This window comes from Ochotona curzoniae, unplaced genomic scaffold (genome assembly GCF_017591425.1).
Source record: "Ochotona curzoniae isolate NIBS_2020 unplaced genomic scaffold, NIBS_Ocur_1.0 contig_3190, whole genome shotgun sequence".
Taxonomy (NCBI): domain Eukaryota; kingdom Metazoa; phylum Chordata; class Mammalia; order Lagomorpha; family Ochotonidae; genus Ochotona; species Ochotona curzoniae.
The window spans coordinates 16,720,077-16,744,764 of record NW_024465751.1 but is presented as its reverse complement, the minus strand read 5'-3'; positions in this window follow the sequence as shown (position 1 = coordinate 16,744,764).

Here is a 24,688-nt window from a genome sequence, read left to right as displayed (position 1 = left end):
TTCACATTTTATCTGAAGGCAGAGAAGAGAAAGGGGGTTAGAGAGAGGGACTGAGAGTGGGAGAGACAGAAAGAGGAAGTACATCCCTTCTCCCAATGGCTGCAGCAGGAGTGGGAGAGATCACACCCCCTGGCTTGCAGGGGCCCACATACCTGCACTGTCAACACCACACGAGAGCGAACTGGCAGGAAGTCGGGTAGGAAGCAGAGACTTTGGGACGAACTTGAACTGGTGCTTATAAAAAAGATGCAGACATCCTATACATGTTTAACACAGTGTGCAATAATGCCCATCCTATCCCGTTTTATGATTTATAGAGGAAAACAGGTTTTCAAGACTTATATTGCTTTGTTAGTTATTAGCAGAAGGGACAAAAGTAGACTCATGCAGACTGACCTGTAGTCTTTCCTGTTAACCACCATGAGGAACCATCAGATGATCAAATTAATACAATTTTCATGTTTCTATCAATAAATATATATATATATGTTTAATTCCTATATCTTAAAATTCCAAAATTCACATAATCCTCCCAACTATAGAGGTGTAAGTCATTCCTCATTATATAACATTTATATTACCAGCCCACTAGTATTTTATCAAACTAGTAATTTAACAACTTGCTTTCGGGTTAAAGCATTAGCCCTAGGGAACAATTAAATTGTCAACAAAGGATCCTAATGCAATTTATATTGCCGTAACAGGGCATCTGAAAATGGATAATTTATAAAGAATAAAAGTTTATTTCTGAAGAATTGGAAGTCCACAGTCATTGCCTCCCAATAGGTGAAAAGATTGCTTACTGTTATTCTAGTGTGGAGGTCGGTGTAGCAAGAGAGCCCATGGGAGAGAATGAGAAAGCAAAGGACTGAGCTGATCTTGTTATCAGTCCTCACTCCCCAAGTAAATAACCCTCACCCAAGACAATGGCGTGAGACCGACGATGTGGCAGAGTTCTCATCACCTACTCACCTGTTCAAGTCCCATTTCTCCACACAGTCCCATTGGGAACCGAGTTTCAAACACATGGATTTTGTAGGACACATTCAGACCGCAGCAACAATTTATATACGTGCATTAGTATGGTTGGTTGTTCTTCTAACATGCTTACGGTGTATGCAGGACATATATCTCAATTCCAGTCAGAGTATGGTGGATAAGGTGTTTTGCAAACTGGAAGTGTAAGATCTGTCAGAGATTATGCACAGCAGTAGCCACTTGATGCTTTTCAGTCTTTTAGGAATTGACAGTGTTTTACAGAGAAACTAAACTAATCTGATTCATGGGGGAAGATGAATTCTGACTTAGATAGATCTGATTTACCATGACAGAAGTAAATCCTAGCATACTGCCCCTGGACTGGACTTTGGTGATTCATTCCTTCTGCTGGACTCAGAAATCATGCTGTAAAGAGTCCTCTTTTCATGTCAGTCATCCTTAAATTTTCTCATTGCTAACCAGTTTCTAATGCCTTCACACTGAATTGTTATTATTCATTGAATCCCCATCGTAAGCGGACTGAGTCCCTGAAGAACAGAAAATGTGCCATGATTCACCTTTACAACACCTGCTCCTAACACAGGCACTATCAGAAATGAACACCTCTAGAAGCTGTGGCAAACTGCTTAGTCAGCTAACTGAGCCTGCGGGTATATAAGAGTCATTGACTTCACCCCATAGCTCACGATGAATCTCTTCTTTTAAAAAATAATCAAAGCCTTTATTGTAGGAATCCTGGTAAAGAAATGTAAAGTCTGTAGTTTAAATACACACACACACACACACACACACACAAACACACACACAATCTCTGACAGATATGTTGTTTGGTTGATACTACCACAAATGCACTAAAGGAATTGGCATTTTAGGTTTTCACTTATTATAAAATACCATTAGAGAAAAGTTCATCTGAGATTAGGCTTGTAAAAGAAACCACTGACACGAGGGAGCAGATGATGGCAACGCCTGGAGTTAGGAAGATGTGTATAACAGTGTGAAATCCAGAGGCAGGAGCACAAGTGCTCGGTACCACCTACAGGTGAAAAACCGCAGAGAGGAGAACAGGAAGAGGTAGGGTAAAGCCTGGGCCCAGCTGTGTTTCAACGCATGCTGATGGTGAGATCAATGAAATAGCTACCTGGTATTTAAAATGCTGACTTGTAACAATTAAAAAAAAAAAAAAAAACTCCTTTGCTTTGAAGTAGCTGTTTTTCAACGAAAAAATTGTGATTGGAAACTAAAATTCCAAATTGTTTAAATACCCGTAAGTATAATAGTTCTTTGGTGCTTTTTTTTTTTTTTGTAAAGTGTATTGATTGTTTGCATACGAAATCAGTAAACTGCAAACCGAGGCATATTTTGTTAGTAAGTATGTGTAGATTAGCTCTGCATCACTTGGAAAAAAAAATGACCTCATTAGGAGAAACTACCTTATCCTAGAATTGCTGCTGTCTGCTACCCTCCTGGACTGTTCAAGCTCTGCGAATTCAATGGAGAGAAAGCACAAAAAATAATGAAAAATTCTTCTTTTATTTAGAAAGCTTAGTCTTTTAATTTAGAGTTATATAACACTAACATTGTAATTGACAAGAAATATCCTTTATTATTAATGAGAGAATCACTACCAATAATATTTGAATGTTAAAAAGGCCTTATTGGGCATAAGTAATATATATCATATATATATATATGAGTCTATATCTATAGATACAAAGAGACATATCTAACTTGGGTAACAGGCTTGGTCTGAAATACATCTGAACGTTATTTTAAGGGTTTTCTTTTAAAATGACTTTTACTCACAGTGTTCTTGTGAAATGAAAGAAGAATATAAATGAAGGTTTAATATAAAGGTTTTCATTCATCATGCACAGATTATTTAATTTTCTTAAATGTTTATAATAGTATAATGTTCTGGCACATATCAAGGCGTTAAAACAATGATAAATTCTTTTGAGGGGCTGATAATTTGGATAATTATAATTTAGACAAATGTTGATTTTAAAATTCTAGTACTGAAAGAGTGCATTGCTAACAGGGTGAGGTTGTTTGAAGTTCAGGGTTACACAAAAGAAGAGACAAAGAGAAGACTTCGATTTATTGCTTCACTCTCTAATTGTACACAGTAGTTAGGACAAAGTCAGGGGTAAGCCAGGAGCCAGAAGCTTTGCCTGGATTTCCCACAAGGGTGGCAAGCTCTAAAACACTTGGACCATTTCTTCTGCTTTTCCCAGACGATTAGCACGGAGCTGCATCAGTAGTACAGACGCCTAGATACAAACAGGTGCCCATATGGGATGCTGGAATTGCAGACAGATCTGCTCTCTATGCCCCAGTGTCAGCCCTCATAAGAACATCTATTTTCTTTCTAGATATTTGCATAAACATATCACTCGGCATTTTATAATGTTAATATTTTGCATTAATCAACCAGGAACTATGCTAGATATTATAGCTATTTTTTTTATGTATTTGTCATGTTGAAGTTTTTTCCAAATGTGAACTCTCTTATCTTCCGAACAGCGAGATCCTCTAAGATCTGCACTGTAGTATTATTCATTGTTAATCTTCCCTCTGATCTTGGAGTTACATAAAAAAAAAAAAAAAAACTGTGCTACTCCTGATACCACTAATAGAACGAGTGTTACTGAGGTGCACACGATTGGCCTTTCAAATATCACACTTCCAATAAATGATACAGTCAGGATTTATCACCAGCAAGCTGACCAAATCAGAATGTACCCCTAAATTGTTACATCTAACGCAATACAGGCAACTTTAGATGATACAAATCTGTTTTCTTAGTAGAAATCCTCCTTATCTTAATATGAAATGATATTCATTCTTAGAGGAAAACTAATGATATTAGAATGAAGGAATTATTATTTTATCTGTTCTCACCCAATATGCTGTTAGAAGATGTGTACCTAAGAAATTCAGAGAAAATCATTATTATTATTAATTTGCATGCAGTGGTTTTGTAATTATAGGGTTTCCTCTCCTCCCCTTTCCCTTCATCCATCTCCATCTTCCCCTTCCACCATTTCTCCCCATATTAGCACAGTAGTACAGTCCTTTAGTAACAGTTACAAGTTCGGGCCTGGCGCTGTAGCCCAGGAGCTAAAGTCCCTGCCTTGCACGCGCCAGGTTCACATAAGCACGCCGGTTCTAATCCCTGCAGCCCCGCTTCCCATACAGCTCTCTGCTTGTGGCCTGGGGAAGTACTTAAGGCTGACTCAAAGCCTTAGGACCCTGCACCAGTGTGGGAGACCTGGAAGAAGCTCCGGGAGCTGGATGGGAAGAAGTGCTGACAGTATCAGAACCAGCACCCATATGGGATCCTCGTGATTGCAAAATTAGGCCTTTGGCCACTAAGCTACTGTGCCAAGCCCTGATTTTCATTTTTTAAAAAATGTGATCTGTGATGACTTAATGATTGTTCTATATAAGGTCCCCATAAAAATTTTCTTTTGCCAGGCTTAAGCATTAAGGAAAATGAAATTTATATAAGCAGAGATGGAAACTTCTACATCGCTGTGTCCTTCGGGGTCTCCAATCAGTAGCTACCATTGCAAGGTATGGGTGTGTCTGCACTGTTTGCGGAGGGGCAGATGTTCTGTGAGCCAACTCACCGTCAGTGGGAGAAAGGGTGAGGCAGTATTAGCCTGGGGTTGCTAATCAGTTTAGTAAAGCAGAACCAGACCACAAATCTCATTAGTGACATACACAGCTTCCAAACACTGACACCGGCAGAGACTAGAATCCCACGGGAATCAAAGGTCATAGTCTGGACGCTGGGAGAGACTGGATTGAAGATGCTGTGTTACAGGAGCTCTCGTGTTCAGATACATGACAGGCACGCACACACATGAGTGACTGAGCCTTTTATCTAAAGGACGCACGTGACCGATCACATGGGTTTCTTGCAGTTTCCGTAGGCTATGGTAAAATTGAAAGTCAAAGCTGAAATTTGTGGAGAAAAGCAGATATACCTACGTTCTGGACATCAGAGTTGCAGTCAGATAAAACTTGACCCATAACACACTGACCCGTGTGCTGGTCAGCACCTATTTTGAAAAAATAACTGAAAAAATCATTTGGTGATAATTGATTTTGCACCAAATTCGACAAACAGGAAAAAATATTTTAGTATAGCAGATTAATTGCAACTAAAATAACATTTTTAAATCATCGACTGTTCGTTATGATTAGTTTGTGATACATTACAACAATGATTTCTTTGACACTGTCAGGTCTATTTAAAATATATATATATAAAATGGTCAATATGAAGAACGATTCTGAATACTCCAATCAGTCTAGGAAAAAGAAATACTTACAGTATTACATGCTGTTACGAAACTCTTACACTTTACTAAATATCAAGCCATTCATCCAGCGACTTATCACTTGATACTTTTTTATATGGATCTGTGGTTGGCTTAGTCACTCCATGTTTTAAATGCTTGCTAACTGTGGAAAATTATTAGTATATTTGATTCTCAGGACAACAGCAAACAGTAATTACTACAGCTTAACTCTCATCAATTGTCATGTTAATATATTAATATGAAGAGAACATACTCAATATAGGTCACAGGTAACAATTCTGTAGTCGTGGTGTTTAAATCAAATAGAATTTACACTCATTAATATTGAATTTTTAATAATGCTGCAACTTTCTTAACAATTCAGCTAACAAATATACAGATTGCTCCTATATGATAGATGAGTGCATTAAAACTGTCTTAAACATTTTTTCCTTTTACTTAAGTTTAAATAAGTAATGAATATGTTCTATGGTAGTATATTTTTAATATCTACTAACATGTAGGCACTGCATTAACATCTTCAAATATGCTAGAAATTAACACATCATTTTCCAATTTTGAATATCAGCATTGCTATGTTTTATATTACTAGAAGTTAAGATTAATTTTAGCTGTTTCTTTTTTTTAAGATTTACTTGTTTTTATTGGAAAGTCAGTATGTATATAGAGAGGAGAGACAGGGAGGAAGATTTTCCATCCTGATTGATTCCCCAAGTGGTGACAAGGGCCAGGAACTGAGCGTTTCTGAAGCCAGGAGCCTCATCTGGGTCTCAAGTTCCCAAGGCTTTGGGCCATCCCTGACTGCTTCCCCAGGCCACAAGCAGGGAGCTGGATGGGAAGAAGTGCTGAGGGTATTAGAACCAGCACCCATATAGAATCCTTGTGATTGCAAGAGGAGGCCTTTAGCCACTAGGCTACTGTGCTAGACCCTGATTTTAGTTTTTTTTTTTAATATTTAATTTGTGATGACTTAATGATTGTTCTATATAAAGTTCCCATAGAAATTTTCTTTTGCCAGGCTTAAGCATTAAGGAAAATGAAATTTATATAAGGATGCAAACTCCATTTTATAGTTCAGATATGTTCTTGGATCATCTTTCTCACAGCTTTATTCAGATCATGCTGTTTTCCTAAAATCTATAATCTCATGGCCAGTTTCTGAATCCATGCATTTCACCAGGACAGAAGCAAGAACCTGTTCTGTAAGTTTTGCTTCTAATCAGAGTAGCACTAATTGTATTTTTAATACTCAGACAAGTTCAGGTAGAACAAAGTAGAGGTGAAATTTTGTTGAATTCTAAGATGTGTGAAATTAAGCCAGTTGTAGCATTGCAATCAAAAAAGGAAATGTATAATTCTTCTCCGTGATAATTATTGTAATTTATCTAAAACTCATATTTTTGAAAAGAATATCTTGCTGATTTTTTTAACTCAGTAAACAAGATATACTATCACTAAGTCTGAATGAAAGCAGAATGCGATGACTAATTTTGCTCCAGGAGGATGATTATGTAGATTATCATCTTATGTTATTCTTTTAATTCTCCTTAGTGGCCAAAATACTGTGAAGAAGAAACATATTTTTCAGTAGAATTAAACTCTAGAAATGGCAGCCCTAGTTCTATGGTTTCTCCTTTAAGCAACTGAGGTGACTACTTGTCCCAGTCCTTAAAAACCAAATAGAACAAAGCAAAGCAAAACCGAACCAAATCAAACCAAACCAAAACTTTGAGATGGCTGCATTTTCTCTCTGTAGGATTGCTCAGAATGCCATCTTCTTTCTAATGGGAAATGGGAAAAATGGCTCCTCCCTGATCTACTTCCTGCTGTGGGCATGAGAAGGGAGCGTCTGTAGGTGGGAAAGTTCTATCTTCGAGTTTCTGCATCAGTCAGTTCTCTCCCCTTTCTAATTCTGCCTTCCAAACAGAATGAGTAAATCTTGAAACAGATTGTTCTTTATGACACTCTGCCCTCCGAGTTGAACCTGTACACACATATACGCTTGCAAGTGTTGTCCCACTTAGTATATATACTATTGTTTAAATTTACATTCTTAAAAAATATTACTGCTCAATGAGATTTGCTCTTCCCTTTCAGTCAAAGAAAGAGGCACCTTGCATATTCTTCGTTTTATTTTTGTCACACACAGCATGACATATTTCATTGATCCTGGAAAGTCAGTGATTGTAAGATACAATATTATTTCTCAAAGAAAAAACCCACTATCACTCTGTAATGTAATGCTGTCTTAAAACTTACACATATAGTATTTGAAACAACCTCTTTGAATTGACTAGAAGTAGATTTTTTCTCAGATTAAAAAAATCATTTTTCTGACTTAGTGATAATGAAGTCATGCACATAGCACAATGAAGTACTACAGACACTATGAACAACTCCTATGTGTGTGCAGTACGACAACCAAATTAAATTTGCTGCATGATTAATAAACATTTCAAACTGAATTTCTCCTAAGACACATTCTGGTTTCAGAGAGGAGATAATGAAATAGAAAATGTAAAGTGGTGAATATTTTATATCATCTGATCTTGTTCATCTTTCCTGTTTCTATATTCTCTTTCACACACACACACACACACACACACACACACACAGCACACACACACACACACACACACACACACACACACACATCTGATCAGGAAGAAGCACATTTTCTCTTTGATGCCTTTACACTCTGAATGTCAGACATCATTGCATGACACTACCTGTATGAAAGGTGAATGGGAAAACAGCGCCTGCCTGAGTTGCACTTCCCTGGCATAATTTAGAAGAATGGAAGTATTTGCCTAGCAGCCACAGGTGCAACAAAATAAGTACAGATAACATAGGACTTTTAAATAAAATGAAAGTAGGAACAGCAAAATTAGTACATGTCATAACAAAAAGAAATTTTCTCTGAGAATTTTCCTCATATGCAATCGGTAATTAAATTGAGGTAATAAAGTTTAAATTACACCTTTGAAAAATGAGTATTAGAATCATCACACATCTGATTTATTTATGTGTTGCATAGATGGTTGCAGATTATGGATCAAAAGGAGTAATTTGCAGTATGTTTCTTATTACAAAGAAAGGAATTCTTGTAATGGACATGGAAGGAAAGCAAGCTTGCATAATATTAGAAGTGATCGTTCTTTCTTCAATTTAGATATTTTTCAAGTTCTGTGTACACGCTGGCAGAGCAGGTAAAAGAAGTTTTTGAATTGTTCCAAAACATTACTCATCTTAAAGCACATGTGTTTATCACTAATTATCGTTTGTGGAGTTAGTTGCCTTCTATTTGTTCTAGAGCCTTTTATATGCATTTACTGTGTGTGTGTGCATGGTTGTGCAGCTCAGCTAATAAACTTGCTCTCTTTCAATCTAATTACATATAGATTGAAATTTCAGAGGCTCATTGATGAATGCTTTACTTCTTCATTTCTTTATTTTGCCACCTGCTTGGTTTCTTCTATGCTCAAATTGTTTTGCTTTATTTTAGTATTAGCTACTAAGCAGCTAGTACCGAGGCAGTGCATAGATTCTTCTGACTTGACCAAGTACAAAGTTTAGCTTGAGTCCTACATTGCCCCACCCACAAAAAACTTCTGCTTTATTTAAATCACTTTTGCTGTCAATCTGTTCTTCTGTGACTGTTGATAATCTTCCTTTCAACCTTGGACTTACTAGCCTAGAACAAGGTCTTTGACTTCTATTGTTTAGTCTCTGTATGATTTCAGCATCCATCTTTGCAACTTAAATTATTCTCATCCATTATTCACTGTCTTTAAGACAATATTTAGGTAATTGTAACTGCTCCAAATTCTGATCTTCAAGAATTTTCTGTTTCATAGGTATTGTCATCATATGTAATTTTGAAAAGCTGAAAGCTTGAATTTTAATTGATAAGTTGCACTTCTTTTTTCCACTAATGCATAAAGTTTGTTTAGTATTACAATGAAATGTTTAATGGATGCATTTCCTAGTTACTCTTTAGGAAACACTGTAAGTAGAACCACAATATCCATGAAATGGGAAACTGTGTCAATTATATAAGTTCGGAGTTTGTGTGTATTATTGAAAAGATGAAATACCCAAGAGATAAAATAAAACAGTTGAAGAAGTAAATACGTTATCACTAAATGTTTTATGAAGTTATGATTTCTTATTCCCTTTGAATATTACTCAGATTTATTAGTATGTTTATATCCTGATAGGATCCTTGCTTTTATTTATATCATTGTAGTTATGGTAAGTTATTCTACAGGTTTTTACAAAAACATATAATTCACATGCAAAGACAGGGGAAATGGAGAAGGAGAGAACTAAGGAAAGAAGAAAAAAAGACATCACTTCACTCCCACTCACAGACTCGGTGCCCAAATGCCTGCAATGACTCACACTTGGGAGCAAAGCCATGAGCCAGATATTCAGTCCAGATGGTGGGAACCCATTCACTTGAGCCATTAACTTTGTCCTCTAGGTTTGCATTAGCAGGAAGTTGGAGTCAGGAACCAGAGCCAGATAGCAAAAACAGGTACTCTGGAATGGGATTCAAACATCTTTACCACTAGGTTAAATGCCTGCTTTTTTAAGCCTACTCTAGAATACAACATAATAAACTCATGCAGTATTTACTGTTATGCCTGATTTATTTTGCTTATTATAATGACTTCAAGATTTAATATTGTTGTTCATGCATCATTAATGATTTTAATTTCAATGCTAAAATTTATTATAGCATGTGTATGTAATATAATTCTTACAAATACTGTATTAATCCATTTTTGAGGTCTTCGTGAGAGGCTGGTCACTTTGTTGAGCACCTGACAAAGCTTACATTCTCAAGAAATCCCTTACAGGAAACTGCCACACATCTTTCCTGATCATCACAGGATCATGCCATGTACAGGCAGGAGTCACTGTAACAATAAGGTTATTCAAATCAGCCTATCCTAAACCTGCTTACCTTGTCTAATCTTTTCCTTAGAAGATACAAATAGGGCTTCTGCCCATCATTTCCCAATTCCATTCTCTCCCCAGTGACCCTGGTGCGTTCAGTCTGTGAACTGTGTGCTGCACTGTGGTTTCTGCAGAAAAAATGTGAGGTAAATAAATTGAGACATTATTTACCCCAAATCTTAATCTGTGTGTCAGTTTATCTTTCTACAGCACATACAATATGTTCAATACAACCATAATACATTTGTCCATTCTTCTGATGAACTAATTTTTCTCATTACAATGAAAAAACTAATACCATTAAGAATTATAGTTTGAACTTTTTATTTAGTATAAACATTAAACTTTTGACCATGATGTCTATCAAGATATATTCTCTCTTAAAAAAATTATTTTTGTGACACTATGTGCTTTTGGATACTTACGAGTTTAAGCTATATGCTAGCAGTACTGTTTACAAAATGCTGTGTCCACTCCAACTGAGAATATGCGATGAGATGGTGATTCAAAATGATGTCTAATATTGGGCAATGAAATTGTTTTGAGGAATTTTTGATTTTCTATGATATAAATTAAATTCTTCTTCTTCAGATTTATTTACTTTTATTGGAAAGTCAGATATACAGAGAGGAAGAGAAACAGAGAGGAAGATCTTCTGCCTGCTGATTCACTCCCCAAGTGGCCACAAAAGCTAGGGCTGAACCAATCCAAAGCCAAGAGCCCCGAGCCTCTTCCAGGTCTCCTGTACAGGTGCAGGGTCCCGAAGCTTTGGGCCATCTTCAACTGCTTTCCCAGGCCACAAGCAAGGAGCTGGATGGGAAGCAGGGCCACTGGGATTAGAACTGGAACACATATGGGAGTGTGCAAGGCGAGGACATTAGCCACTAAGCTACTGTGCCTGGCCTGAATTCTTCTTCTTTTTTTTTTTTTAAATTTTTACTTGTCATGATATGGTTCCATGGGCAAAGGGATTTCTTCTTCCACCCAAACATATTCCTCTGTCCATTCTCCTCCACAGTATTACATTAGTACAGTCCTTCAGAAATAGTCTCAACTCCATCATTCTGCTGTTTAAGTTTATGAAGATATTATATCTATAAATAATGGTAGGAAGTCCAGCATCCTATCTTCAACATACATTTAACAGTTCCATTGAGAGCCCTGTTATTCTGGAATACAGCTGCATACTGCAGTGTATCTCCAATCCATGGTATACTTGTTTCCATTATACATTTACTCTATAAGAATATAGGTATATAAGTGGAGAATCAAGATGATGGGGTAGGGTTAGTTAGACATGTTTAAACAGATGGGGAATCATTAGTCAGAGTGAAGCAGAGAGGGCACATTCCAGGAAATAGTAGAGAATAGGCTGATGGCGTAGTGGCACATGGAGACGGATGGACACAGGGAAACAGCGCAGACAACTGAGTGCTATTGCAGTGACCAGATACCCCAGTGGCAGTCAACGAGTGGAAAACTGAGCTCCACCAGCAGCTGGAGCTCCAGCAGAAGCCAGGTGGCGAGGGAGGCTCAGGGGATGAACCCAAAGAACTGCCTGTCCTACTAATTTTTTTGATTCTACCAGGAGCAGAAACAGAGCACTATACCCAAACAGGCAGTGTGAAAACAGGGTGGATTTCATGGTCCAGATCCCCAAACGGAACTGCTACACACATCATTTTGTGTAGGGAGGCAAAGGCTGTGGGCTGGGACTGAGCAATCATGAAGCTGGGAGCAAACTCAGCTTAGGTATCACTTTATTTTGTTTGTATTTCTCTCAGAAAATACTGTAACCAAGTAAGTTACAACCACTATTTCTTTTTTTTTTTTCCTTTGAGGATGACTGTACTTTCCTAGATCACTTCATTTCTATTTTAGAAGATATTTGTCAATCTACCCCTCCCTCCACCCCCCCAAAACCACTTTCTGAAATTTTAATCCGGAGCATACCCTACATCCTGGACCTGGGGAGGGTGGGAAATTGGGTGGGCCTTCTCCCTTAATACCCCCCTTTAAACATGAAGGAAACAATATGGAAATAAAAATAAATAAATAAATTAATTAATTAAAAAAAGAAATTTTAATCAAAATTTCATTGAATGCAAAGAATAATTTTAGGAGAAATAGTATGTTAAAATATTGAAGCTGATTTGGATCTTTTTAAATGTCTCCCTGGATTTTTATAAAGGTGGCTGTAAAATACTGCACATCTTGTCAGATAGCCCTGTCCTTTGCATTTCCCCTCAGTGTGAGCTTCTCGATATATCTCACTCAGTTTATAATTCCAATTGCATTATTCTTTTTTTTTCATATTGTTGGCTAATTATTCTACCAATACTATATATGGTCTAATAATAATACATTTATGAAAAATGTGAGCAATTTCATAACCACAAAACCATAAGATGCTTTCCTGTCTCCACCATATTTCTCATAGAGGGAGAAATGGCCATCAATATAAAAGTGTGTGAGAGATGTTATAAAAATTTAAAACTGGGTCATAACTAGATAAGTTTTAATTCCCAGTGATTTTTATTCACATCTTATTTTCAACATATGCATTTTAGGGGAAGTATTAAGATGGTGTTGAAACTTGAATCATTGTCCAACTTACTGTTAGAAAGGCAAAATTGTTACTTGTAGAAACATCATAATGGAGGACTTTTGTTAAGGAAATTCAAGTGTGTTGCTAAATATCTCATTTATTTTCATTGTAGGAAAAATCTTTTTAATCTACACAGAATAGTGATTTGCAGTCATCTTTGGATTAGAAGGTGTTATTATAGAGCTAACACTTACAAAAGAGCATATATACTACTTGATATTAACATTATTTCTTACATTTACCTAAGGATAATAAAATCTCCTATCCAACTCATTTAGCAAATAAGAACACAGATAGGTATGAGTAACAACTTTAGAAATATAGCATTTCATAGTTTTAAAAATGTGAAGTATTAATTTTTATTGTTATTCTTTTCCATTATATGGCTCAGTAAGAAACATTCATGCAGAATAGAAAACCAGTAAATGTATAGGTAAACATGTATGTAGACATATCTTCATAGATGAACTGTATAATGGAAATTAGCATACAAAGAATTGAAGCTACATTGGAGCATGCACCTGTACTCCCGAATAAAATGAATACTCCCAATGAAACACTTAGAATATACTTTGACAATATATTAGATTTTTTTTTACCATTGTCAATATCTACAACATCATGACACACTTAAATAGCAGAATGTTGCTGAAAGACTACACTATTGTAATTTCAGGTGTGTGTGTGTGTGTGTGTGTGTGTGTATGGTGTGAGGGTGGGAGAAATAGGAAGGAGAGACAGGCAAGTCCCTATAACATTGATTTTAATGATTATGAAAATTAACCCTAGGTAATAGTGATAAGATCACCATCTTGTGGTCATTTTTATGAATTACAGAGACATAATCCCTGAAAAACTGAAAGGGCTTAGAAATATCAAGATTGCCTGTGTGTGTGTAAGATCTCAGGTACATAATTTTTATTTTTTTAATTGACTGAGGTACAAAAGTGAGAACACATGGTGGTTCACTCTTTGAATACCCACAGTAGCTATGGCCAAGACAAGGTTGCAGCAATTGAAGAACTCAGTCTAAGCCTTCCATCATTAGAGCCAATTATTGCTGCAGTGGCAGGAAACTAGAATAGGGAGGAAGTGGATTCAGGAGTTCAGTTCCAGACAGTCAAGGAGTTGTGGCTTAGCCACTGTTTGCAGTGCCAGCATCCCGTATCAGAGTGTCAGTTCAAGATCCAGCTTCTCTGCTTCCAATCCAGCTTCCTACTAATGCTTCCAAATCTGGAAGGCAAAATCTGGCCCAAGTACTGTACCTGTGTAATTGAAATGGAAGCCCTGGATGGATTTGATGGCTTGAGGGTTTAGCCTGGCCCAGAGTTAGCAGTTTGAGGCTATTGGGGCTGGAACCAAGGAATGGGAAATCTCTCTCTCTATGTATATATCCTTTCTCTCTTTATATCTCTGCCTACCTTTCTCTCCTTTATTTCCTTTTCCTTCTTTTCTGCCTCCTTCACCCTTGCCCTACCTCCTCTGATCCTATATAATCTTGCAAATTAATATATAAATAAATATATATTTGAAACACTCTGATGGGGAATACAGCCATCTTAACCAGAATATTATCAACTACGCCAAATGCTTGCTTGAGCACAATTTAAAACTAAGAAATGAAGGTGTGTTAGAGGAGAACCCAACAGGCATCATGTGTTACTAATAGAGCATTGCACAACTGTAAATTTCACAAGTAGACATTTCAAACAGATTCGTCAAATAACATTTTAATGATAAGTACCATATACCAAGTATTTAAAGTAGTAATAAAAATGATCATCATGGGCCCAGCGCGGTGGCGCAAGTGGTTGAGGTTCTCGCCTTGCACGCCCCGGATCCCAAATGGGCACCGGTTCTATCCCCGCAGCCCTGCTTCCCTTCCAGCTCCCTGCCTGTGGCCCAGGAAAGCAGTCAAGGACGGCCCAAAGCTTTGGGAACCTGCACCCGCGTGGGAGACCCGGAAGAGGCTCCTGGCTTCGGATTGGCATAGCATCGGCCATTGCGCTCACTTGGGGAGTGAATCATCGGACGGAAGATCTTCCTCTCTGTCTCTCCTCTCTGTATATCCGCCTTTCCAATAAAAAAATAATAAAAATAGATCTTTAAAAAAATGATCATCATAACAAAAACCATATTCAGTTGATCATATGTGTGTATATGAAGATATACTTAGACACATGATAAACAAGCTCTGGATTTAACCACGTTTTTAATGAACCATTTTGAGTGCTACACCACTCTAATCCTGGGACCTTGGGCACAACTTAACCATGTTATTTAACTGGTCATTTGATCCTGTTTCACCAATCTACAAATCATAGGGAAGTTGTAATCTCTGGTGTTCTATGCAATCACATCGAGTAGTACAAAGCAGACATTCAGTAACATTATTTGTGTTACTACTCAGTACTATTATCAAATCTCCAAATACTGCAATCCTCATGCTATCATTATCAAGTGATATGCAGTATACCTGAGCTTCATGTTCTTAAGAAAATGATATAAATACTTCTTTATTTTATTTTGTTTTTCATGATACAGTTCATAGGCTAGAGATCGTCTCTTCCTCTCTCATATCCTAAGTTATATATATATAAAACTTAGGTTTCACTTATTCAGTAATCCTTATAGTCAAACTTAGGGATAACAATGTCAACATAAAAGATATATGATATTAATGCAAAAGTCAATTGCTATATATTTAATTCAATAAAATATTGTTATAATCTAAATCTAACAAGAAGGTACGTATTTGTATTATAATCTTATAGCTTTGAATATTATTGTGGTTTGTTCATAATTGCAATCTTTTCCTCACCTCATTCTCCTTGAAGACAGGCATAGTTTACTCAGAGACTTATGTTCAGCCTTTCATTGCTTGGCTATTCCCAAATAAACAGCAATTACCTTCAAATAAAAGAGTCTTTTAAAATATTTCTCACATTGTTTTTTTTTTGTATTTTGAAACCCACAAACTGAAACACCTTAGAAAACACAAAGGGATTCAATGGACACATTGAGGCTAAATTTCCAAATGGAAAACATTCGTTCTAAGTAACAATGTGCAATGACCATGTTCCTACAAAGCAATGATGTTCAATGACCCTGTTCTAACTGATCGCATATCACTGAGCACATGGAACACCATGAGTCAGTCACATGGACATAGAGCTGCAGGTTCTGCAGGTTTCATGCTGATGTTTCGTTACTAGAAACTTTTTCTAAAAAAAAAATTGTATTCATTATACAGCAGTCTAGGGAAACTGTGTGTCATTACATTTCTTACGTTCTCCCTAAATTATCATTTTCAAAATTTACTCCAGGTGTTAGAGACAATAACAGCTTTGATGAAGAAGGAAAAAAAAGAGAGGTAGATAAAGGGACAAAATTTATACTAAGGTGTGTAATTATATGAAATGAAGCTGAAATTTTGGATTTATAAGATGTATGTATACATATACACATACATATGTACATGTATGTGCTTGTATGTCACAAACTAATTTGAAAGATGGATAAATTTGAAAGCAATGAGCTCTCAGGTGTTCTTAAAAACACTTATTATCCTAGCAACGCATGTACCCTGGAAAAGGACTGCTTTTCAAAGTACAAAGTCGAAGGTTTGTCTGTGTGAATTGAGATTCGTTTTAGGCTTAGTAAAAATGATTTAACTTTTGATAAAGTGATCATTGTTGATAAAATAACTTCATCCTGCATTGTCACTTATTAGAAATATTTTGAATTACTTGTTAATTCCAAATTAAAGCAGGTATGGTAACTATTCGATGTAGCCACGTTGAATTGAAGCATTGCCATCTGACACAGATTGCTCCAGTGGTCCACATTTGTAGGGAAAAATAGATATGCATGACAATGTCTACACTAAGTGTGAAGTTTTTCCTTTAAGTTTGATCAATTTAGAGTTTCTGCAACTCCTAATTCCAGGATCCACTCGGAAGAAGCCAGTGAGATAAACTATAGATCAGTCTAAAAGCCTAGGGACAACTAGGTCATTGTGTACTGATTGTGTATGTAGTGATAGAGCGAGTGATGATTGATTTACTTCATAAAAGGAAGAAATCAATGCAGAAAGGAGAATTGTTTTAAAGCTTTATTTTTTTTTTAATTTTATTGCAAAGTCAGACACATAGAAAGGAGGAGAGACAGAGAAGAAGATCTTCCGTCTGATGATTTGCTCCCCAAGTGACTGCAGAGGCTAGAGCTGCACCGATCTGAAGCCAGGAGCTTCTCCCGGGTTCTCCATGCAGGTCCAGGGTGTCAAGGCTTTGGGCCATCCTTGACTGCTTTCCCAGGCCACAAGCAGGGAGCTGGATGGCAAGTGGAACTGCCGAAATTAGAACTGGCGCCCATATGGGATCCCGGCACGTTCAAGGCCAGGACTTTAGCTGCTAGGACACTGTGTCAGGCCCGAAAGGAGAATTTTTAAAAGCCACAACTAATACTTTTTAACCATATACTTATTTTTATCTTGACTTTAAATGTATTGGATTAAGTAACACCCTAAACATATCACTTTATTTATTCTTAGATGAAAAGTCTCTCACATATTTCTCTTGTTTGAATAAATATATTCCTTCAAAACACCTACTTTGGAGCTTAAAACGCAGGATAATCGTATCAAAAATTGGAGTCATTGAGACCTGCTAAGGACTTGAATGGGATCACTGTTGGCTTAGATGAGCTTCCAGGAAGAGGCTGAGTGCTTTTGTCTCTCTGTTTCAGGGGGACAAAGCAGAAACAAGGTGCTGTGAATCAGAAAGCCTTCACCCGCTGTCAAGTCTGTGGTTCCTTGAACTTGCACTGCCCAGTCTCTAAAATTGTGAGACACATTTCTAATACTTGCAAATTAATGAGTACAGTAGATATATTGTAGCAGTAGAAACTAAGAGCTATTTCCCCAAATAAGTATCCCAGTATTTCAAATAGAGTACACTCATCTGGTAAGTTATTGATTAAATAAATCTATATAAATTGATAGATTAATTAGTACTATTGCATTCAACTGTACTGGTGCAAAATTTTATTAATTCTCTATTGCAATGCTTTTCACGGAACTGACACATTAAGAATTTTATGCTTATACCATAAAATAAAGGTATATCTTAGATTTATTTCTTTTTATTGGAAAGTGAGGTTTAACAGAGAGGAGGAGAGGCTGAGAAAAGGACGTCCAATCCCCTGACCCACTACCTAAGTGGCCACAATGGCTGGAGTTGAGCTGATACGAAGCCAGAGGCAGGAACTCCTTCCAGGTCTTTTGTGTGGGTTTAGGGTCCCAAGGCTTTGAGTACCCAATCATCCGCTAAAGCCTTAGCTCATTGATACTGATATTGAAGTCAAAACCCAATCTAAAATTTCTACACCAGTAATAAGAACACTTTTGCTTGTGCCACTGTATGTTTCCCAGCTTGTGCATCTGCAGGAAGTGGAATTAGAGTTAGGGTTCGGATTATTTTCTTTAATACGGGAGTTTTGTATCCCAAGTGTTGTCTTTATCTCTGGATCAAATGAGCTGATATCTAACCTTATATACATTTGAAACACACTGGTAATAGCTTTTCCTGTAGATGTATGCATATAAGCAAAAATTGGAAAATAAATGTTGGATCATGCTCATCAAATTTAGCATAATTCATAATATCCTAAAGAATGAACTAATAAAAATGTGATATAGGACATTGTCTGATTTTGACCAGTTTCAATAGAATGTAAAGAGCAAATATTAATCACTGCCTGCCTTTTCATGTCATAAAAAAAGACTTCAGCGGAAGCACATAGATAGCATGTATCTGTCATAAAAATCAGTTTAAGAAAATTGACGTAATATCCTAACTTTGATAAGCATTCATTGCAAACAAGGAAATTCTGATAAGATTTGTTTACCATTGATTTTCAAAGATAAGCAGTCTTTTCTCAATATTTCTAGGGAGTTGGGATTGGAAGAATAGCCAAGCAATAGTGTTCCAAATCTAATTTATTTCTTGATTTTGTTTTCTTTCTTCTTATCCTCAAACTAATATCAATGATTTTTAAAAAACATGACTGAAACCCGTAGTAGAACTTGAAATGGCCGAACACGGCATTAGCGAATGGCAATCATGTTGCCGGTGTGCTAATGCCTCAAAGGCACAATGTAAGTAAATATAATGTACTGTTTGTTTCTTAAAAACATAAAATAAATAAACTTTAATGTTTTAATCATAATGAAAGGTAAGTATCAGTGGAGACTGATTTGCCTCACCTGATTGGAACATGAGAAAAAAGCCACATAACTTAAAAACCGCATGGTATTTAATACATTTAAATAATATGTATGTAACAGTTAAAAGATTAGTTCCAAGTTTGAGCACCTGTTATTTAAAACTATATACATAGGGGCTACAGTCATCTAGCCTGGTCTGGGTCTTCCCATTACCCAATTCATATGCAGACAAACAGGTGTTGTAGCTCTGCCCAGACTTGTCTGTCCCCCATTTCCAGTTCTTATGCTCACAAGTAAGAGCGGTGGCACAGGTGGGAGCTCATGTTACCACACTACCAGGCTTGTACCCCTCCCCCATGTCCCACCTGTGTTGGTGGGTGGTATAGCCCAGTTTGGCATGGCCTGTCTCACCCTAGTATTTACCAGCAGGAGCTACAGCTTGATTTGGCTGGGTCTGTTCCCAGTTCTAGCTCATGCTGGTGGGTGTTTGAGCCTAGCCGAGCCCAGCCAGCTCCTGGGCCTCTCTCTAATGTGAACTGGTTGGTGCTGCAGCCTGATCCAGATTGTCCTGCACCCCATCCTGGTTCTCAGATCTGCCAGTGGTGTTATGAAGTAGCCCAGCCTGCCCCACCCATGACCTGGCACACATGTTTGCTAGTGAACACCATAAACTGGCTTGGTTTGGACTGCTCCAAGCCTTGGTTCTTGCAAAAGGAGTTCCCCTAGCTCCTCTATCAGGTATATTCCCAATGACAGATCTTGTGCACACCACTGGGTCCTCAGTCTAGGCTGACGTAGGCCACCTCCTGTTCTGACTTGGAAGAAACAGTGGCCATTCCCAGACAGCCCACACCCATTCTAGTTCTTACCATTGGGTGCTACTGCCAAGCACATCTGGTCCACACCAGACAAATGGTTCAGTGAGTGTCAAGACCTGTTCAAGCCCATCTTACACCCACCCTGGCTCTCAGGAGCACCAGGAACCTTCCTTTTTTGGGGGTTGGGGGAGACCTTTTACTTTTCACAATGTCTTTTGCTTTTTAACCACAAGGTTTTATAATATGAACACGTAGAATTCAGTACATTGGCCAATTTCAGAACCCAAACAAGACATATCTATAAAATATATTCTTCTTCTGGGGCTAAAATTCCCCATTCCACTGCGTGATGAGGCAGCATCACTTCATAGTTCCTGGGATTCTAATTTCACACTGGCTGACTTGAAGGAGAAAAAAAAAAAAGTAAGCTCAGATACACCCAACTACCTTCACTTACCTATAAGAGAATAGGGTGTGGAGCGGGTCCCTCTGCAGATATATGGGTGCCCTGAGGCAGCTCAGACTTGTACTCTGAAACACGGTCACCTGGTGCTGCAGTGACAAGTACAGCAGGCAGAGGGGAGAGAAGTGACAATAACTTCAGGCCAGAGCCAGCCCAGTCTGGCACATTTCAGACTCAATTCACACCCATGCCAAGGGGCACTGCTGTCATGCCTAGCCCATTCCAGCTCCCATGCTCACCAGTGACATTCATACCCTAATGGGCATCCCATTAGCTAGCCAACCAGACCTATTCCCTGCCTCAGATATTGTGCGTGCAAGTGGTTTCTCTGATTCAACTCGACATAGCCCATCCTCCATCCTGGCCTTTTCTGTAAAATGTTGATGCCTTGCCTGTCCCAGCCCACCTCAGACCTGACCCATGCTGGCAGGTGCTGTAGCCTAGCCCTGTCTACTCCCATCCCTGGCTCATGCAATTCAGTAGGTATGATAGCCCAGTCCAGCACGACTCATTCCAGTGTAGCTCTTGCACATGCCAGTGGAATAAGGTCTGGCCTGGTCCTTCCCAGTCCACCCCCCTCCAAACAATCCACACAGAACTGGTGGAGCTACTTTGCCCAGCCTGACCAACACTCAGACCTGAATCACATGCTCACCAACAGATTGGTGGTTGGTGTTGACCTGTGCTGACCAGCTCAGCTCTTGTCTCCCACATAGACTGGTGTATTGGTCTGAGCCATAAAGATCCTCCAGTTTCTCTCTCAAAACCACTTGTCCTCAACCCCCTTGCTTACCTGCAAGTACTGTGGTCTTGTCAATGGAAGTCCCTCAGAAATCATTCCTCATCTGCAGCATACTCCCTTAAGGGTCCTCCCTCCCACGCATCCCCATACTCACATCCCCTAATAAATCCACATCCTTGTGCCCAGGAGTATGTTGGTTCTCCAGCCCAGCCTTCCAAAGCCCGGTCTTCCAGTGGGATCGTGCGCTGTCCCAGAGCTCTGCCTGCCCACTACGGGTCCAAGCTCTTGGATAGTGTGTTGGCCTGGGACCAGGATCCAGGCCAGGCCCATTCAAAGTTGCCCAAGCCCAGTGAACCAGCACACCAGGCCAGTATGCTAACCAAGGAGTCACTCTCATTCCACCATGCCCAAGACCAATTACATAGGAAAATCCCAGGGCTTGTTTCACCTGCCTGGACTTTATTCCCCATGTCCTGGCAACTCCCTGCCAGTCCCATTCCCCAAACCCTTGGAAGCCCAGATACCCAGTCCCTTGAACCATGCTGCATGGGCACACTAGGTTTTTTTTTTTTTTGTTTTGTTTTGCAGCCCCTTTTGATCGCAAAATCCACATACCATTAAAATCCTCTTTGATCCAAGCAAGTAAAGAGGATTTAAATATTTACCTATCAAGGTGCTTAAATTAAAATATCAGTTTATTGTGCTCTTAAATTTGAAATCCAAGAATAGTATTTTACATGTATTTTCAACAATATTTTTGAAGTTCTCCCACGTGTATTGCTTGACATATTTAGATATCTTATGTAAGCCACTGAATTTCCTGTTATTTTAGACCCACATAAATCATATAAATGTGTGACATATCACCTCCCACCTGTGCTTGCTCAAAATATTCACTGTACGGGCTGGCAGGATTGATGGAGGCTGGTTTGATGTTTGGACTTAATTTGTCAGTAAGTATGTGCTAATCCTGATGAAAGTGAGAATGGTGAACGCTTGAGTGTTACAATTCTCATGGGAGTTCATCATATGTACAAGGCTGTCATAGTATATTTTCTAATCAATGAGAACCAGGATCCTACACTAATAGAGAGTTCCATGTTATTGTAAAAGAGATGAAAACGTTTTACTGGACATTGTGTAGGCATTGTATATTTGCACACAGTCAATATGCTAAATTACAAATATTCCAAGCACATTTTTACTGAAAGATATTTATTTTTATTTTAATATACCTTTTGTGTGAGAAATGATCCTTGAAAGAAAATAAAATAATTTATGGATCATAACGGTAAGGATTATAAAACCAACCTCCTAAAAGAAAACCAATAAAATTTTTCCATTGACTTTAACAACTGACCTGAAAATAGCATAAAAAATTAAGCATTGAAAGCAGGAGAAATCTACCTTCTGCATGATAAAGCAGCAACTTTTAGGTCGTATTGTGTCGGGTCAGCGGCAGCATGCTGATTTATGATCATTGCAGCGTATGGGGCAACATGGATATGTTTATCCATACTGATTCTGATTTAAAGCTACCAGATGTTGCTGGCACCTTTTACCAGGAGATTTGGTTCATTTAGTCAAGACGATTAGTAGAAAAGCACATGCTAGAATGAATCTACTCTCCTGTAAGCAAAGCTGAGGCAATGATGGAGCAAAATAGCTTATCCACAGCAAGTCAGCAGGAAGTTTTCTTCTGTCACCTCTCTTCATTAATCTGTACACATGACTGCTTAGAGAGACAGTGAGTTGATTAGGTCTGCAGCACCATCAGCATGCAGACACTCATCACTACTTCTCATTTTCATATGACCCAGATGGTATAGCCGCTTGACTGCAATTTGCCTTTATATGTGTTTTTAATAGGTTCCTTTTTTAGATATTAGCTCTCCACCCTCTTATGACTATTTAAAACTAAACTGAATTCACTTCTCTTATGGTTAAAAAAAAAATGTAGTAGCTGCCTACTGGGGGAAAGCATATGTAATACTGTTAAAATTATTACTGATTTAGTATTCTGTGAATAGTGGAACCTCAAATGTAAGAAATGACTAGTGAACTGTTTTTTGCTATGTATTAACCGATAGAGTTGACACGTGTTCCCAGCATATGGGTGATAAAATGGAGGCAAAAAGAGACTTCAAGACAAAGGACAAGAAATAAGATCAACTCCTAGATATGCAATACCAATAATCTGATCATATTAATACATTTATATGTGAAGACAGAAATGAGAATTTTTACTTTTTTGAGATTATAGATTGTATTTACTAAGTATTCAAGTTTCCTATTATTTTAATGATCATAACATAATTCTAGTTAGTAATTAGAATATTCTGTGTATTAAAATATAGCCATAATGATTTTAGATGCTCTTTATGAGAGATGTCTATTGTCTTTCCCAACATCTTCAGTTCAGGCGCACTACCACCCCATGCAGTGTTTACTGTGTACCTCTCCAGGACTGTATATATGTGTGTGAAAGAAGCAGAAAGGTGGGGATGGACAAATGAGGAAAAGAGAAAGCTCTATTTATACATATAATTTGATTAAAAAATAAATTATAAAATACAGCCTTGATCTGAGAAATAATCTTTTTATTAGAGAAGATTTATAAGCTAATAAGTAGAAAGACCCATAACCGATTATACTTTTTAGACACATTTCTATATTCATATCTAGGAATCATGTCCTCAGTTTCTATTTTTTTCTGTTTGTTTAATGCTTATTGGAAAGGCACATTTACAGAGAGAAGGAGAGATAGAAAAAAAATCTTCTGTCCACTGGTTTAAATCTCCAAGTGGCCCCGCTGTTCTGAGCTGAATAGGTGAGAAGCTCGGAGCCATGAGTTTCTTCTGGGTCTCCATGTGGATGCAGGGTCCCAAGGCCTTGGATCATCCTCATCTATTTTCAAGGGCCACAAGCATGGAGCTAGATGGGAAATAGAACAGCCAGGATTAGAACTGGTGACTACATGGGATCCTGGCAGATTTCAAGGCAAGAATTTAGCATCTGAACCATTGCTCCAGGCCCTCATTATATATTTGTTAGATGTGCTTTTCTAGATTAACTTGATTTCTCTCAGTACAGGATAAAGCCGGCAATATTGTTACAGTTCGCAGTGGTGCAGTTTCTTAGAATGTATTTGTGCTTAAAAAAACAGCAGACTTTTCTGCCTCTGTATTTCATGGTGATTATACCACTGTTACGGTGCCGTATCATCCATTATGCTGCCTGTGAATGTTAACTTTCAGTTACTTACTCGGTGTTTCATATTTTACTGTTGAAGTTAGCCATAAACATAAGAACACCTGCACAATAATTATTTTCATGACACATATTCTAAGTTAATAGAATGAAGTGAGAACACGGTATCTTCCAATCATGACTGCTCTTAAAATCTCTAGTTATTTCTAAAATTGAATATACTTTATAACCATACCATAACAACTTTATGGTCATAGTAACTGATTGAGAAGAGCAAGAAGACCAGTGGCTTTCTTTCTGGTTCTTACCTGAAAATGGAAGCA